Raw genomic sequence first — 7452 nt, 5'->3', positions numbered from 1 at the left:
GGTATACATTGATCTAAATTGAATGTGATGAGAGATAAATCATATACTTAAGGAACAAAAATAAAGTATAAGAGATAGCAGCATTTCTTAGTGAAATAGCAGGTTTTTCCTAAATTAAAAGTAATAGTCTTTGTTCAAACTCCACAATTTTTTCTCTGGATACAGATGGCATTCACCATTGCAGATACCCTAAAATTGTCCCTGATTTTTTTGTACTGATGGAATGAGCAAGTCCATCAAAGTTGGTCATCACCCCCATGTTGCTATTAGGGTGTACAATGTTCTTCTGGTTCTGCTCATCTCTCTCAGTATCAGTTTATGCAAATCCTTCCAGGCTTCCCTGAATTCTCATCCCTCCTGGTTTCTAACAGAGGAATAATGTTCCATGACATACATATACCACAGTTTGTTAAGACATACCCCAATAGAAGGACATTCATTTAATTTCTAATTCTTTGCCACCACAAACAGGGCTACTATGAATATTTTTTTCAAGTGATGTTTTTATCCTGTTTCATAATCTCTTCAGGGTATAGACCCAGTAGTGATATTGATGGATCAAAGGGTATGCACATTTTTGTTGCCCTTTGGGCATAGTTCCAGACTGTTCTCCAGAAAGGTAGGATGAGTTCACAGCTCCACCAACAATGTATTAGTGTCCCAGATTTTCCGCATCCCTTCCAACATTGATCATTGTCCTTTCTGGTCATATTGGCCAGTCTGAGAGGTGTGAGGTGGTATCTCAGAGATGCTTTAATTTGCATTTCTTTAATAAGTAATGATTTAGAGCAATTTTTCATGTGACTATGGATCACTTTGATTTCCTCATTGGTAAATTGTCTTTGCATATCCTTTGAGCATTTGTCAATTGGGGAATGGCTCTTTTTTTTAAATTGGACTCAGTTCTCTATATATTTTAGAAATGAGTCCTTACACAGAAATACGAGTTGTAAAAATTGTTTCCCAATTTACGTTTTTTTTTATCTTGGTTACAATGGTTTTATCTGTGCAAAAGCTTTTTAATTTAATGTAATCAAAATTATCTAGTTTGTTTTAATGATGTTCTTCATCTCTTCTTTGGTCATAAACTGCTTCCCTTTCCATAGCTCTAACAGGTAAACTATTCCTTGATCTCCTGGTTTGCTTATAATATTGTTTTTTATGTCTAAATCCTGCATCCATTTGGATCTTATCTTGGTATAAGGTGTGAGGTGTTGGTCTAATCTAAGTTTATTCCATACTAACTTCCAATTTACCCAACAGTTTTCGTTGGAGAGAGTGTTTTTATTCCAATAGCTGGACTCTTTGGGTTTATCAAACAGCAGATTAATATAATTGTTTCCTGCTATTGCACCTAATCTATTCCACTGATCCACCACTCTATTTCTTAGCTAATATCAGACAGTTTTGATGACTGATGCTTTATAATATAATTTTTGATCTGATAAGGCTAAGCCACCTTCCTTTGCACTTTTTTTCATTGAATCCCGGGAAATTCTTGACTTTTTATTTCTCCATATGAATTTACTTGCAACTTTTTCTGACTTGGAATTTTGATTGTTTGGGTACTAAACAAGTAGTTTAGTGTTGGTAGAATTATCATTTTTATTATATTAGTTTGACCTATTCATGAACAGTTAATGTTTGCCCAGTTATTTAAATCTGATTTTATTTGTGAGAGAAGTGTTTTGTAATTGTTTTCAAAAAATTTTTGAGTCTGCCTTGGCAGGTTGACTCCCAGGTATTTTATATTGTCTGAAGTTACTTTGAATGGGATTTCTTTCTAGTTCTTTCTGCTGTATCTTACTAGTCATATAAAGAAATGTTGAGGATTTATGAGGGTTTATTTTATATCCTGTGACTTTGCTAAAGTTGCTAATTATTTCTAGTAGTTATTTTAGATGATTTTTTGGGATTCTCTAGGTATACCATCATGTTATCTACAAAGAGTGAGAGTTTTGTGTCTTCCTTCCCAATTGTAATTCCTTCAATTTCTTTTTCTTTTCTTTTCTTCTTTTTAGATTTTTTCCAAGGCAATGGGGCTAAGTGGCTTGCCTAAGGCCACATGGCTAGGTAATTATTAAGTGTCTGAGGTCGGATATGAACCCAGGTACTCCTGACTCCAAGGCTGGTGCTCTATTCATTGCGCCACCTAACTGCTCTCTTTTTCTTCTCTTATTGCTGAAGCTAACATTTCTAATACAATATTGAATAGTAGTGGTGATAATGGGCATCCATCCTTGTTTCACCCCTAATATTTTTGGGAATATGGCTACACACTTTTAACTGACACCAAGTAACTTATGTTCTCAATGAGGGGAGTGGGAGAAAGGGAGAGAATTTGGTACTCAGGATTTTGGAAGTAGATGTTGGAACTTACTTGTGCACATAGCAATATATTTCTGTTTAATTGAGCCTAAGATTGGATGTCAAAGTGCCAAGATAGCATTTTGTTTTCCATTTCTTTTCCTGTGCACAGGTAATCAAACAGCAGTCCTTAGAGATGCACCTTTTAAGAATAAATGCCTTCTCATTATCTCAAGATTTCCATGGTTAATTTTAAAATTTTTTTATGTTTTTTAAGCTCTCTCATTTTTACCCTTTTGTTCTGATTCATCTCTCACAAAATGACTAATATGGAAATATTGTGTAACATAGTTGAATATGTACATCTTATATCATATTACTTGTTGTCAAGGGGAGGGGAAGGGAGAAAGGGAGAAAAATGTGGCCCTCAAAAACGTTTTTTTTTAGGTTTTTGCAAGGCAAATGGGGTTAGGTGGCTTGCCCTAGACCACACAGCTAGGTAATTATTAAATGTCTGAGGCTGGATTTGAACTCAGGTACTCCTGACTCCAGGGCCAGTGCTCTATCCACTGTGCCATCTAGCTTCCCCTCCTCAAAACTTTATAGAAAAATGAATGCTGAAAACTTTATTTGCTGGAGGTTGGAAAAATAAATAAATTAAGAAAAAAAGAATTTCATAGTTAGTATATTGGATACTGGTTGCTTAAGAAGAGGTTGAAACCAGTGAAGCATGCCCACTAGTCAGATGTTATGAAACTTGAGTTCAGATGGCTCAGATCTGATGTGAATGTAAAATATATGTTTAGCTGTCAATCTTAGGAGAATATAATATAGGTGAAGGGTAGAAATTTATATATTTGAACATGTAGTAAGGAATATTTATGAATGCTTTTTATTTTTATTTTTTAAGGTATTTTTTTTTTTGCAAGGCAAACTGGGTAAAGTGGCTTGCCCAAGGCCACACAGCTAGGTAATTATTAAGTGTCTGAGGCCGGATTTGAGCTCAAGTACTCCTGACTCCAGGGTGGGTTCTCTATCTACTGCACCACATAGCTGCTCCTTATGAATGCTTTTTTAAAAGCATTTCTTTTGTGGTGATGAAAATAGCTGTTTTATTCATTCTAACTCTAACCTTGTTCTGATTTTCTTTATTCATCTTCCAAATCACGACCATATGTTTAACCATTTCAACTCTCAACTACTTTCAAATTCCTTGTTTTCTTCTTCTATCCCCAATAGTGTCTTGACAGACCTCAAACCTGGATTATTTCTATCATCTTCCTCCTCTATTACAAAATGGAGCTAGAGGAAGTTTTGTAACTGAGCTGGCTGGTTACACTAAATTTATGTTATCCAAACTTAACCAGGCTCTCACTGAAACAAGACAATAATAGCTTTATTACTCTCCAGTGAATTTACAGTCCTACTCCCCTGAATGCTATTTCAAACCTTCATTTCTTTCCTTAAATTTTTCCTACCTCATTTTACCTTCACTATCTCAGCTATGAATATTACCTCATACTAAGACAGTAGAAACTATTTGCTGTATTTCCTTTTTTTCTTTCCCTTCATCTCAAAACACTGTCTCCTATACTCTCCTTTTTTTTCTTGGTTTTACTCTCTCCTAATTCTCCCTCTACCTGTCTGAATGTTCCTTTTCTGTCTCCCTTATTGATTCATCATACAAATCATGCTCCTTAATAGCGGTTGTACTCAAAGAATTTTTCCTGTTTTCTCCTCTCTCTATATACTCTTTTGATGACTTCAAAAACTCCCAAGGATTTAATTATTATTCTAATGCAAGTTACTATGATATATAGCTTCAGCTTCTCTCCTGAATTTCAGTCTCACATCAACAATTGTCCTTTGGACCTTTCCCACTTGGAGTTCTGTGAGTATCTCAAATTGACATTGCCAAAACAGAACACACTACCTTCCATCCCCCCAAAATATCCTTTCAATCCCTATTTAAATGCCTTCATCTGGTGGTACAGTGAATAGACTTGGAGTTAGGAAAACCTGAGTACTAATTCAACTTTACTATTTGTGTGACCCTGAATAAATTGGATAACTCTAAAATAAGGATAATAATAACTTCTACCCAGAAGAATTGTTGTCAGGATCAAATGATATAATATTTATAAAAGTGCTTAGCACATTGCCTAACACCTAGTAGGTATTTTCTCCTTCTTCCAGGAAATGGTATAGGGAGTAACTAAATGATTCCATAAGAACATATGAAGGAATGTGACAGGGATGCATCCCTGAAAGGAAGTTTGAAAAAAAGTTTGCTGGAAAGAGGGATAACAGAAGGAGAAAAATGATGGCTTACATTCAGAGATTTGCCCATGCCTTATCAATTCCTAGGGAGTTTGAGAAATTGATGGTTGTTCCCTTACCCCCGTTGCTCACTGACTGCCCTGGAAGACAGACTGGGATATCCTAGACACCTGTGAAGAGAGTTTGGTTTTTAGTTACTTTTTCAGAGTAGGAAGAGACAAAGGCCAAAGGGATTTGGCCTTGATGTCATTTTTACTGTTACTTTCCTCAAGAGAAACAACAAAACTTCCTACATATTTCTTCATGTATTGAACCCTGGCTATGCTGTTCTATATCCAGGTTTACTCCTGCACAGGTATATGAAGGAGGAATGATGATCATCTTTGAAATATTTTCATGCTCTTTGTATTTGGTTTATTTTGAGTAAATTTTTCTTATTTTTACTAAGATTTGATTATGATAAATACTAATTGATTTAATAAAAAACACATTGGCAAGAACCCATAACTATTGCTTTGCTCGTAATATTGACTCTAGAAAACTATGAATTTGGGGGGGGGTGAGGCAATGGGGTTAAGTGACTTGATCAGGATCATACAGCTAGTAAGTGCCAAGCATCTGAGGTCAGATTTGAGTCCAGGTCCTCCTGATTTCAGGATCTATGCTTTATCCTCAGCACTACCTAAGCTGCCCCTGTTATTAATTTTAAGGCACCTTTCAGGATATGCAGACTCAGATGTTATGTAGAGAATTTAATGTTTTCCAAGAACAAAATCATGAAATCCTAGAACTGAAAGGGACCCAAGAATTCTTCTAATCTGATAATTGTATGAACAATAATCTTGCTCCCATGGCAAGTGGCCATGCACTTCCCCTGAAACCTTCTGCTAAGAGAAACTGCTACCTTTTAAAGACACCTTCTCTACTCTATTTTTCATTGACCTTAAGTATAATTAATTATTTCCTACTTCCTCTTTTACCTCTTAGATCTTCTTCTAGATCTTAGATCTTCCCACAAGCAAAATAAGATTTATCATCTAAGTTCAGGGGCTATACATCTTTTCTTTTGTAAAATATAAAAATTTTGAGAAATTATATACAGAAATTTAGACCTATAACACAATCAGGGCACAATCAGGGCATTTCCCCAGGCCACTAAAATTTAGAGCATAAGATGCTGAAATACTTTTAGATCTTCAATAGAATAGAAGCAACTGAGTTTAGTAACTACTAAGTATAATTAAACATGATCCTTTGTTGTAATTAAACCATTTTAATAGTATCCAACTCTTTGTGACCCCATTTGAAGTTTTCTTGGCAGAGACCTGGATTGGTTTGCTATTTCCTTCTCTAGCTCACTTTACAGATGAGGAACTGAGGCAAGCAAGGTCAAGTGACTTGCCCAGCATCCTTATAAGACAGCAGTTTCTTTCTTACTATGACCCCACCCTAGGTGATTTTTCCCCCCTTTAATTTAACACTGTTCTATTATCCATCCCACTGACCCCTTTGGTACCAGCTTCCTAGATGCATGCTTTCCTTTTTCTTCCCCTAGCAAGAGGTTTGAATATCCACTTCCAGTTGCCCCAGTGGGTTTCTTGTGGCTTGAGAAGAAAATGAGGAGATATTAGAAAGCTCTCCTCAGCCTCTTGTCCCACTGCAGGTACTGCTGTGAATGGGAGGAAAAATACACTTCCATTGGGGGAAGAGAGCAAACTGATATATTATACAAATTCTATATGTAAGGTGCAAGAAGAGACCAGTTCCTTGAAAACTATGGTGTAACTCATGTGTTTCAGGATACTAGAGATTTATGAAAGAGAAGTAAGTCAGATTGGAGTTGTATCTGAGAGCTGTGATAAAGGCAAGCTTCCAGGAATTCTAGAGAAGGTGAACTAGTTCCCTGGAAAACATAAAAGATGAAATCGGTAGGAGCACGTTTGTGTATGATTGATATGTGTCCAAGAAGGTCCCAGATATTTTTCATATTTGCTTTTATTTCTTGCTCCCAGAAAAGAGCAATGGGGTTTAGTGGAAATGAAATGGAGAGTTAATCCTTCTTTTTTCTTGTTTTGTTTTGTTTTTAGGTTTTTGCAAGGCAAATGGGGTTAAGTGGCTTGCCCAAATTATTAAGCATCTGAGACTGGATTTGAACTCAGGTACTCCTGACTCCAGGGCCGGTGCTCTATCCACTGCTCCATCTAACTGCCCCCAATCCTTCTTTTTCTTGAGTGATAAAGTCTTTGGTTTTATGAGAAATCCCTTTTCCTTTTAGAGAAAATGCTCAGGTCACTTCTCAATATATCTGAGATCACCTGTTCCATTCCTTAACTCAACTACACATGAACAAAGAAAATGCTAGAAAGCAGCATATTCTATCAAGGGGCAACAACCCATCAACCTTAGGAAACTTCCTGAGGATTTGACAGCTTCCCATGCTAACCAATGAATGCTATTATCACAAGAGAAACTGTTCTTGATACATGTTCCTCAAGTAAATACTCAATGTGCCATGTTAATAGAAAGGATATACATCTGTGGAATCACAAGAATGGTAGAATATTGAATGTTAAAACTATAAGGTACCTTAGAGATCATCCAATCCAATCTTCTCATTCTCTAGATGATGGGACTGAGGCTTTCAGGGATTAAATGATTTGTTTAAGGTTGTGAAGTGAGTTGTTGCGAATCTGGTCTCAAAGGAGGGCTTCAAACTCCAAAACCAGTGATTATTCTACTTTACTGTGATGCCTTCCTTTTCTGTTCTTGCCATAAAATTTATTTCTAATGTTGTTAAGTCTCTGGTCTACATTTCTTTAGAAGATATTGTTATTCCCATTCTTCCCACAATATTCATCATTGTTT

Source organism: Macrotis lagotis, chromosome 7 (genome assembly GCF_037893015.1).
Source record: "Macrotis lagotis isolate mMagLag1 chromosome 7, bilby.v1.9.chrom.fasta, whole genome shotgun sequence".
Lineage (NCBI taxonomy): Eukaryota > Metazoa > Chordata > Mammalia > Peramelemorphia > Peramelidae > Macrotis > Macrotis lagotis.
Note: the sequence above shows the minus strand (reverse complement) of the source record.